We start from the raw sequence: 12289 nt of genomic DNA, 5'->3' as shown, positions 1-12289 counted from the left end.
CCTTTTTTTTACCAACTCTCTTCGCTTATATACTACACCCAAAAAATACCCAACCGTCCGATGCCAAAATCGCAATCGTCTCATCAACGCTCCACAAAACGCGACTTTTCACTTAACCGCTTTTGAGCGCCAATTTTTCATATCATCATCCAAATCAATGCCTTACACACCATCTATCCAACAACCCTCCATTATTACTGCGCATGCAACACCTAACCAACGTTTTGCTCGCCACGTACACACCTTGAGCTCCACAACCGTCTTTTCAAACGAAAAGCAATCATAACCGTAGTAGTTATTACGCCAGCCGATCACCATTACTCCAAGTAACCGTCACATCATGTGCCTTCAAATTTTCGGATTTCTCGTCAACACGCCCTTTCCAATGACGTGCTAACGAGAGAGAGCTTTGTAAATGATATCCCACCAAACACGTGATGTGCACAAGGCCCACATACAACGACTCTTTCAGCACAGCCCGACCCCAGACATAAGGATAACTCGCCACACTCGACTCCAGGCACTCGCCATACTCAAAGACTCGCATATATATCAACACTAGCGACTCGACACTCAGCTCCACCTCGTGATGTCATCACCTACCACTGTCATCATTACTACCATTATCCTTAAGCCTCTTTCTCGCCATAATACATGAACTATTACAGTCAATCACCATCATTACGGAGCACTCACCATCATTACACCCTATACCAGCTCAGACAAGCATGAACACCTATGGCTACTACCCATGTGCCCTTTGTGAAAGCATGTCATTCATCTCGACCGCACATCTGTACTAATCAGTACACGTGTCGCATCCGATGCACACTTCCAATGCCTATAAAAGCTACTCCCAAGAACTACGTGTGGGCTTGATTCCAGTCTGGTTATTAATCCTAATCTGAGTTACTAACTCAACCTTCACTACCATTTCCAATACACTGCACAGATTGGATACGTAGGCATCTTCATCTTCATGAAAAGCAGCCATCAACAACAACCAAAACCATCCCCTTTCCTTACCCTAACTTAAGAGCTAAGTTTTTATAGTGACACTCTTAGGGTGACATGATAAGAGCCCAAAACTGTAGTTTTAACCCCTTAACAATCGTACTTTTAGACCAATTATATGAATAATAAGTAAGAGTTAATACTGATTACGTGTTTTTATGCATTTCAAGCTTCAAAGTCCATTATGTGCAGAAATGTGCCACTTTAGCGAGATAAAGGAGCAAAGGTTGGTTGCTAAGGAGTTTTGTGATTAAAGGCCAATTTTCAAGAAGACAAAGCCTCTGTAAAGCCCGGTCAAAAGATGAAAAGTCAAAGTCCACGCGGGCAAAAATAGTGCACAAAGTCTACAGAACTTCCGAAGACCATATCTTTGGACTCAGACCTCAGAATTGGGCCTACCTTACGTCAAAACGACCGGCTCGGAAAGAGATTTCCAATGGTCCAAGCCTTGGCCCAATTAGAGGAGCAGAAGTTGACGAAAAGTCTATCGAAGTCAACTGCAGCTGAAGAGGCCTTTTTGGACTGAAAGTATTGGGTTTTGGGCCTGATTCTCTGGCCCGAAACATGGATCCAAGCCCATGCACGATTTTTGGATCTGAACATATAAAAACCAAAGCTTAAGTCTTTGTTAATGGTAGATAGTTAGGTTAGAAAATAAATTAGGTTAGGATAAGAAAAGTAGCCATTAAACCTTAGTTTTTAGATCTAGATCTAGTTTTTTACATTCCTTTAATTAGTTAGTTTAGAATCATATGTAGTTTTTAGAATAAAGTATTAGTTCTTCATTTCAATTTAGATTATTGCTTAAATTCTTATTTGGATTTAGTTGTCTTAAATTCATAATTAGTTATTCACAGTCTTAGTTCTAAATTAGTTTTAATTTCAGTTTAATTTAATTATGTCTTGTTCTTATTATTGTTCTTATGTTGGGAATGGTAGTATAGAAATTTCACATCAAATCATTACTCTCACCATTGTTCCTTTTGGGTTTGATTAGTTGAATTTGTTTAAGTCTTGAGGTTTAAGAGTGGAACGAATCCTGACTCTCTCATATTACTTCATTATTGAGAGTAGGAATATTGATATAAACACGTATTTACGTAAATTGATTATTTGTGTTTACGCATAGATAGTTAGATTACGTAAAATAAATTTTATCAAATGGCGCCGCTGCCATCTTAATCTCGTTCAATACAAGAATTCAATTGCTTGAATCCAAGGGGCAATCCCCCATTCTCTACCCACCCACCCTTTTAATTTTTCATTCTTATTTCTTGAATTTTCGGAACCGCTTCAATTGCTTTTAGGCATAGGGCTGCAGATTCACAGAGAAAAACACTGCGGTGAAGGTAATTCTAAATTTTCGAAAATTCTGAAAATTTTCATACATAATATTTAATGTGTTGTTGATTTACTGGAATATTTTCAGATTTTTCAAAGTTGGTTTACCTTGTGAAAAAAATACGATCTTTACAGTGCTGTATTTCAGTTTTCACACCGTATGTTCTTGAAAAACAGACGAGTAAGGTTACTTAGGGAGTTCTAAAAATTCTATAATTTTTACAGGAGTATCTATCCTAAGTCAGGAGTTTGTAGTAAAAATTTGACGAGTTTTTTATTTGTTTTGACCTCCTAAATAGTAGAGTGTTTCCAGTGTATTTCTGCAGTATTGTAAACACTTAATATCTGGAACACCAGCCAATAAGGAGAGGTTGTAGAACTCCAATTCCTCTAAATATTTTACAGGAATAATTAGGATCTGTCAGGAGTCTCCAGTAAAAATTTGGAAATTTTTAGCTTTGTTTTGATGGGTTAACCATTCGGTTGTTTGTATTGTGTCCGAAAACTGTTTTGCAAACTTTGCAGGGCAGTAGAGGGACTTTCATAGCTCCGATTGATCTGAAATTTTACAGGATACTTGATAGACGTCTTAGCAAATTACTGTAAAACTTTCAAATTTTTTGAGAGTACGATAAAAGGCCTAAAATTTGAAAACCCTGAGGTGCGACCCGTGCCCAAAAGGAGCGCACCCGCGCCCAAAACACTGGACATTCGAACCCGAGCGCACTGCTTTCAAAACGAGGGGGCACCCGCGCCCTCGAAGGAAAATTCAGCGTGAACAACCCAATTTTCACAGGTTAGTTCAAATTTCTATTTCTTCAAGTTACTCAGTGTTTCTAACTTGTTAAATACACTGAGATCGCGTATACAAGACGTTATTCAAACGCGTAGCAAGGAGGCATTCAGGTACTCCTTCTTCCACTCCTCTTCTTACGTCGAGGGAGTTTTAATTCTAGTATAATCAGGCTTGTTTTTCGTAGAAATAAATACAACACGCCTATCTAGAATTTCACACACTACATTTGCATCAATGGTTAAAGAACAAGAGACTCCTCTCTCTGATTTTTATAAAGCCCTAAACGATGGTCCTAAGTCGTGCATCGTTCTTGCAGACCTAGTGGGGGATTTTTGAATCCCCCCTAATATATTTAACTTGTTACCGGTTTTTCATGGTTTAGACCACGAGAAGCCTTACCAGCACATGTGTAGGATAGACCAAGTTCTCACTACATTCCATCATCCTAACGTAAGTCCAGATCAAGTTAAACTTAGGGTGTTTCCTTTCACCCTAGCCGACAAGGCGGTGTCTTGGTTAACTGCCCAAATGCCAAACTCTGTGGACTCATGGGCTCAACTTGTTCAATTGTTCATGGAATAGTTTTACCCACTACTGAAGACAGATGAAATGCTTCACATGATTCATTTCTTCTACTATAATCCTCATGAATCTTTTTCAGAGGCCTGGAATCATTTCACTGATCTTCTCATTTAATGCCCGCATCATAATCTTGCGAAAGACACGCTTGTTCGTGCTTTCTTCAAGGGGCTTTCACATTATCATAAGGAGGTTCTAGATATCATGACTGGGGGTAGTTTTCTTAGTAAAGGAGCCTTGGAGGCTTATAAATTCTTAGAAGATCAATCTAAGAAATACAACAATTGGGGGAAACGATTCCTCCCGCTCCCTCGATCTCCTTCTTCTTCTTGAGGTTAAACATGATCCCGAAGCTTAAAACTCTTATCGATGCCCTCACTAAAAGGTAGATGTCATCTCTGTTCAACAACAACCCACTCCAGTCCATGAATATTAACTCTACTTTCGTTGTAATGTCTCATTTGTAGTCTTGAGCATTCCGACTTCTATTGTCCTCTTGTCTATGCACAAACACCACCACAACCATCACACTTCAACCAGTTAACTCAACATCAAGGACAAGGGAACTTAGGTGACCAGAATAGAAGTTTAGTACCCATAACCCGTAACTATCAACATCAAGACATGAACGCCAACAAGCTTTAATTCCAATACAACCATCTACGACAAAGTAGTAGTGACCTTGTTGGAGAAACAAAATCAAATTATGCAACAAAACTCCAACTTGATGAAAGATCAAAGATGATCAAAACTCTAATATGATGAAACAAACGATGCAAATGATGCAGTCTTTTTGTGCCAAAAGGTTATTGACATGTCTTCTAACCAAAATAATAACCAAACCGGCAGAGTTTCAAGTCAAGCGATTAGCTTAATCCTAAGTTAACAAACACCGCCGAAATAAAAAGTATTCAAAGGTAATGGTAATATAAAACCAAGGGGACTACTACAGGCCACTACTACCCTTCGCTCGGGAGAGTAGTTGATAATCAAGTGACTATGCCTAAAGATCACCCGCAAACTATAAATGATACCATACCAAATACTGTCATAGAAATTAAAGACCCTACACCTGTAGAGGTTCCAATATGGAAACCTAGTTGGAAAGTGATAAAAGATAAAGCAATGGTTAACAAATATGTTCCCCCTCATATTAGGTATAGGGATAAAACACCGCATGAACAACTAGATTTTCCTATAGAAGGTGAAGTTAAGTCTATTGAGAGTTTTGTATATCACATTAGTGCTTCCAACGATGTCGTCCCTACACTAGTACATATCCCTCTTATGGAAGAAGACAAAGATCACAATTTTGACTCTTTGAACATAACTGAACTAGAGAAAGAATTTTCAACCCTGCCTTCTGACCATAGAAGAGATGGACTAAACCTCACAATAGACGAGATAGATGAATTCCTCAAAGATGGAGATGAATACCATAATTATATGGATGCGAACAACCTAGATGAGGAATTCGACGAGTTTTTAAGAGCTTGTGATGATCCACCTCCTCAAGCACTACCTAGAGCACCACCCTACCACCATCCACCTGAGTTAATCCCTCATAAAATCCAATCATTCTTCCCACCCTTTTCTTCTAACACTTATCCACATTCCAAGTATTTTCCAAAACCATTCATTTACTCACGATCATTCACTTGGACACCTTCTTATTCAATTAACTAAGTTGCGTCGTAGAAAGTTTTGGAGCTTGATTCTACTTGGTGGTGCATTCCATGTTAACTATTTATGGAAAGATCCACAATTGTTTAGATTATTGATATATGGGAAACTGCATGTAAATACATATATATCACTTTAAGTCTAGGGAATCTGACTTTAAAAGACCCACGTTTTAAAACAAATTTTTACAAACCTGTTTTCAAAAATTTGTTTGGGGGTGGGGTGTTTGGTTTTTCCATGCTTGATCACTAAACTTCCTATTTTTATCCCCACCTCGCTCCCTTTAAGAGTAGCTAGATTTCTCCTTGTTTGTTGTTTTGATATTGTTTTTTATTATTTTTAGTAGATAGGATGTTACGTTGTTAAATTCCGTAGTTAACTTTGAATTTGGTAGTTAAATGTTGTTTGAATTTCAATTTTAATATAATGTTGTTCTTTTCAAATTGTGCATGGATTTTATTGTTAATCCCACCTTCCCAATTGTTTGGGGTGGTATTATTTATTCTATCATGATTTGTAGAAGATCCTCCATTTTAGAGTTTGTTTTGGAGTGAAGGTTGAGAATATTGTCGTAATTGGCATACCTATGATTAGATGTGGTGGTAGGATGAAATCTAAGAGAGTTTAGAAGTTACTAGTCTAAATCCAAATAAAAGATATTAGGGTTGTTATAGAATCAAGAATATGAGTTGTTTCCGTTTTCGGTTCGAAATTTTATTGTTTTCGAAATTGCCTTAAAGCTTTTTGGCAACCTACCAATTCGTTTTAACAATTCAAAACCTATAAAAACTTCATTCATTCTACACTCACAACCTACACTACACCTAACTTCCATCTCTCACCTTTCACTCCCACGTTTCCCCGTTGTTCTTCACCATTTTCACAAATCAAGACCTCGCGCACTTCGCCTCTAGCCATTTTCTGAAATTTTACACTAAACTCATTCTTCGTTGAGCGCCGACTTCCCAAAACACCAGAAGTCAAAACACCGAGGCGCACTCTGCGCCAAGTGGAGCGACTCATACCGACTTCCATAGACCAGGAAATTTCCAATTTTCTGCGGGTTGTTCCCGGGTGATTTGCAGCTGTTCCAGAGCGTAGTTTTGAGATGACATCTCCTACAATAATACCGAACAGATTTTTTCGAGATTTGTTTCAAAGCACTACTTATGGTGTTTGGTTTCGCGAGATGATCACACACGTAGGCTGGGAACCGCTTATGGTTCTTGCTAGCATTTGTTCTTGGACTTGCCATGCCCGCTGAAATACAAGACCCATGATGCTATTGGGTAGATAATATGCATGTCTACACTTATGACTTTTTGCATGAGGCTTATGGGGCAAGCATTTTCCATATCGAGGACCAAGGGGAATATAACGTCGCCCTTGGTAGCCTGTCCATGAACATAGAAACTGTTATGTTTTGGATCATGCTAAACATTTTAGGGGAATGACGTTTTTTTTTTCTTCTGTGAATGATGCCACTTGCAGCGTCTTCCTTGCTTTAGCCACGGGACGTATGTGCCATGACCTTCCCAGAACCTTGATGTCTAGTTTAGCACGAGCCCATAGCATGAGGCATAAGTATCTTCTTATGCCTGTTTTAGTTTGTCGTATTATGCTATGTTTCTTCCCTATTTTTGTGCCCGCTTTCACGGATTAGGTTGGGGGTCGAAATTGTGAGACCAACCAATTGTATTATCCGATCTTTCCGTCTAATGACTTTGGCAAGGGTGGAGGATACAACCTCATCGTTGCACCTTACACCCCATCCCACCAAGTAAATGCTTTAATAGGTTAGCAATCATAGATGATAAATGGAGTGAAGCATGACAAATTATCATGGCATGGCAGGACGCGAAAGAACCTCACTTCTTTATAGAAGAGGAGGATGACGAGTAAACGCTGGAGTGGAGGTAAGTTTTTAGTTTCAGCTTAGTGTCCGCTATGTCCCAAGCAATTTATTTCTTGTTAACCCCATAATGGATGGAACTCTTATAGAGTTGCGTCAGTTTTCTTTTCTATATTAGTATGTTATAACCTTGTTTTGCAGATGTTCCAGAATTTCACGCGTTTCCATGGTATTTTTCCTACCCTCTCTATTTAAATACTTTGAGGACAAAGCATGTTTCTTGTTTGGGGGTGGGCATAGAAACATGTGTAATTAAGGCATCTGTTAGGATATAGATATGTATAATATGCATTTGTTTTCAAGTTAAAAATTTCAAAAATATAAATAAATAAGTTTATGCTATACACTTAGGAATATTGGTATTGTTTTCTTTCTATGCTCTTAACAATCTAGAAGTCTCAATGTAGCTTTTGCATCGTAATAATTGTTAGAAACTTAGGTTAATATGAAGGTAATAATCTTTGCATCTATCTATAAATATATTATATGAGTATCTATGATTGTTAGCAAGAAAGTTTTCAAATCTAGGCTAGAGTACTTATTCTACAAATCCTGTGAGAATATAGCCTAAAGCCTTATATATGAGAAAACATTTGAGAAATGACACAAAGGAGAAGTAAAATCCGGATCGAGAAATCACACGTCCACTTGCTTGATCACTATGCCATATCCTAAGCGAAATTTAGGCCCTCTTTGGATCGATATAGCCAAAATTCAAACCTATGAATTATTTTCCGCTTAGTCGCCCCTCTGAGCCTTTCTTTAGCCTTCCATAAACCAAAATTCCTTTACCCCCGTTACAAAACAAAACAAAATAAAAAATTCAACTTACCCAATCTAGAATAAGTCTGAGAATAGAATGAGTGAAGAAAGAAGAAGAGAAAAAACTGTGTAAACAAAAATTAGTTAGTTGCTTCAGAAAAAGAAAAGAAGTTCCATCCAAGGAAAAAAATAATAATAATAAAAATAAATAAATAAAAACTCCAAAAATAGAATAAAATGGAGTCAAAAGCCAAAGAAAAGAAAAAGAAAAATATGGCTAAGGATGGAAACATAGTATATAAGCAAAAGAAAATAACAAGGTTTTCTCTAAGTTACATAATATGAAGACTCTATTATCTCAGACTTGTCCTTTTGAATATCCATTTCCTTCCTTCTTAAACCATCTCCTAATCCCCGCAACACCTAATAAAGACCTCTAGCTCAATTAGGAATAGGTTAGTGTGATAGTAAGTGGCAGATGTGTTTGATCGACTCCAGAAACCCTTGTTTGTCATTGAGATTGTAAGGTAAAGTGTGCCCACTACACACTGGAGTAGCGAAACTTGAGCGAAAAATCGAGTGGTTTTGTCTTGACATTTATGTGAGGACCTACTTAAGGACGTTATTCGAAGTTTTAAAAACGAACCTCGCTAGGCATTTCATAGTATTACTCATAGTATATATATTTCTATCATAGATGATTGATTATTATGCATATATTAGTTTAGGTTTTTGGCTTGGTTATTCTTATTCAATTGCTAGTGAGATGTATAGATAGTTGAGACATGAATGAGGAAACAATAGTTTTATTTCTTAGTCGTTGTAGTATAGATGAAGTTTGTGAGTACCTTCACTGAAAAACTCTCACGAGGTTATAACTTCGTCCACTAGGGAATTCCTAGTGGTTTAAGGCCTTGTTGCATATATAATTGATCTGCAATCGCGACTCAAATAAACGAGTAGTTAGAACTCCATTTTTGGTCATTTATTCTAATTTCTCATATTTGCTTGAAGACAAGCAAAATGCTGTTTGTGGGTGGTTTGATAAGAGCCCAAAAGTGTAGTTTTAACCCCTTAACAATCGTGACTTTTTAGACCAATTATGTGAATAATAAGTAAGAGTTAATACCGATTCACGTGTTTTATGCATTTCAGGCTTCAAAGTCCATTATGTGCAGAAATGTGCCACTTTAGCGAGATAAAAGAGCAAAGGTCGGTTGCTAAGGAGTTCTGTGATTAAAGGCCAATTTTCAAGAAGACAAAGCCTCTGTAAAGCCCGGTCAAAAGATGAAAAGTCAAAGTCCACGCAGGCAGAAATAGTGCACAAAGTCAACAGAACTTCCGAAGACCATATCTTTAGACTCAGACCTCGAAATTGGGCCTACCTTACGTCAAAACGACCGGCTCGGAAAGTGCTTTCCAATGGTTCAAGCTTTAGCCCAATCAGAGGAGCAGAAGTGGACGAAAAGTCTGTCGAAGTCAACTACAGCTGAAGAGGCCTTTTTGGACTGAAAGTATTGGATTTTGGGCCTGATTCTCTGGCCCGAAACATGGATCCAAGCCCATGCACGATTTTTAGATCTGAACATATAAAAACCAAAGCTTAACTCTTTGTTAATGGTAGATAGTTAGGTTAGAAAATAAATTAGGTTAGGATAAGAAAAGTAGCCATTAAACCTTAGTTTTTAGATCTAGATCTAGTTTTTTACATTCATTCAATTAGTTAGTTTAGAATCATATGTAGTTTTTAGAATAAAGTATTAGTTCTTCATTTCAATTTAGATTATTGCTTAAATTCTTATTTGGATTTAGTTGTCTTAAATTCATAATTAGTTATTCACAATCTTAGTTCTAAATTAGTTTTAATTTCAGTTTAATTTAATTATGTCTTGTTCTTATTATTGTTCTTGTGTTGGGAATGGTAGTATAGAAATTTCACATCAAATCATTACTCTCACCATTGTTCCTTTTGGGTTTGATTAGTTGAATTTGTTTAAGTCTTAAGGTTTAAGAGTGGAACGAATCCTGACTCTCTTATATTACTTCATTATTGAAAGTAGGAATATTGATATAAACACGTATTTACGTAAATTGATTATTTGTGTTTACGCATAGATAGTTAAATTACGTAAAATAACTTTTATCATGACATCCCTATCTTACACCTCTCCTGAACTGTCAGATTACATCCTAATCTGAAACAATCTAAAAGCTAAGCTAAAAACCTTTGGCCCAATACAAAAACAAGTGGGGGTATATCGGTTATTTCGTACTAAAATCCAAAATCCAAAATTTTGGTCGACTTCTTCTCCATCAAACCTGATCTCCACTTACTAGTTAGCTCAAAACGTTTCTTCTCAAAGCCAAAATTAGATCGACTTTTTCTCTAGCAAACATGATCGAAAATTTGAAGAACCAATTTGTTTATCAAACTTTTTAGGGATTAATGGAAACAAGAAAAGTAACTCTTAATTACCACAAAACAATGAAAACAAGATAAGTAACTTTTAATATTATTAACTCAAACCAAAACTAAAAACCCTAATACAGACTTCCAGCCTTTATATAGGCGAAATACCCTAATTACCACAAAACTAGAAATTTTCCAAAAATGGAAAGTTTTGGGATAACCACATATTAAGAAACTATTAATCAAAATAAAACTAACCCAACTGACCAAATCAAAAATGGACTCTCCTATCAAAAGATATAGCAAAAACAAAACTTTCCTAAAATGACAAAAATGTGATTTTGATGGCCTAAACGATGGATTTAGGGCCCAAAAGGGTGGTGCCCTTGGCAAAGCCGTGGGTTATACTTATTTTGACGTTTCCAATCAAATATGGTCGCGTCCATGTATTTCTGACTTTGTTGCCCACTTTTCCAGTTCATTGACATATGCATCATATGTCAAGTTTATTGACATATGCATTGGCAAACTGTACTGCATCAACTATAAACACTGAATGTTCATAGTCCAACAAGAGTATGAACATTTAGTGTTCATAGTCCACTAGGAGTATGAACACTGAATGTTCATGGGTCAATTTGAGATACCCCCCCTGTTTGAGAGTATGAACATTCAGTGTTTATAGTCCACTAGGAGTATGAACACTTAATGTCCATAATCCACTATGTAGTATGGATGACAGTAGAGTAGAATTGAAGATAATATAAGAGAGTGAAGATAGGATAATGGACTATTTTGAGAGTGAATAGATAAGAGAGAATGTCTTTCTTGAGTAGTATTCCATCTCCTTGTCTTTACCATTAACCCAACATAATATTGTTCAATACAACATCAAGCAAGACAGACATGACCCTGTCTAAAATTCAAAAGGCAAAACAATATTTAAACCTGCTCCAAATAACAAGGGTACCTAAAAAGTCTGACAAACATAGTCATCAACACAACCACAAATATAAAGTGTTCAAACCCTTAAGCTACCCTTGCCCATAGGTATTGGTGCTTGGAATTGGGTTCTTGGTCCTGCCTCTGGTGCACTTTGTCCTGCGGCAGGTCCATTTTGTCCTCCACTTGCTAGTGATGGTCCCCCAATGCTTTGTCATATTCCATTTCCTCCACTTGCTTGTGATGGTTCAGTAATGCCTTGTCCTCTTCCTCTACCCCTTGCTGTCTTTATATCAATTCCATCCCTTTGAGCAATTCCATAACTCCAATGTTGATTCTCTTGCATCTTATGCAATTTCCCAAGCCAATGGTGAGCAAAGGGGATGAGCCAAGGTGCTTGCAGTCTGAAGCAAATATCTCAAAATGTCTAGTTCGCTCTCTGACCCTCTAAAATCATCAATGTCAACTACTCCAAGCTAGCTGGTACCTGCCCCTTAACTAATAGTTGATTATACAAAAGTTTAGTAGATCGTCCTATTAATAAACAAGATGAAATACATTCAATTCTTGACAAACCACAACCAATAATTGATATGTTTACCTGCACTTTACTTTTCAAAACAAACAGTGAACTCTATGGAGAAAGCATGGGATCAAAGTCATTTTGAATCTTCAGCTGCAATATTTGAATAAGATATCTGTAAGTTTAGCATCTTATTACAAAATTCCACCAATGAGAAAACAATAGAAACAATTTTACTCATTATATAATTTACAAAAAAAAAAAACTTAAGAGTGAAACAAAGTGCACGTAGGTCTATAATTTACAAATTAGAACAGGGGGGGAAAG

Source organism: Coptis chinensis, chromosome 3 (genome assembly GCF_015680905.1).
Source record: "Coptis chinensis isolate HL-2020 chromosome 3, ASM1568090v1, whole genome shotgun sequence".
NCBI lineage: Eukaryota > Viridiplantae > Streptophyta > Magnoliopsida > Ranunculales > Ranunculaceae > Coptis > Coptis chinensis.
Note: the sequence above shows the minus strand (reverse complement) of the source record.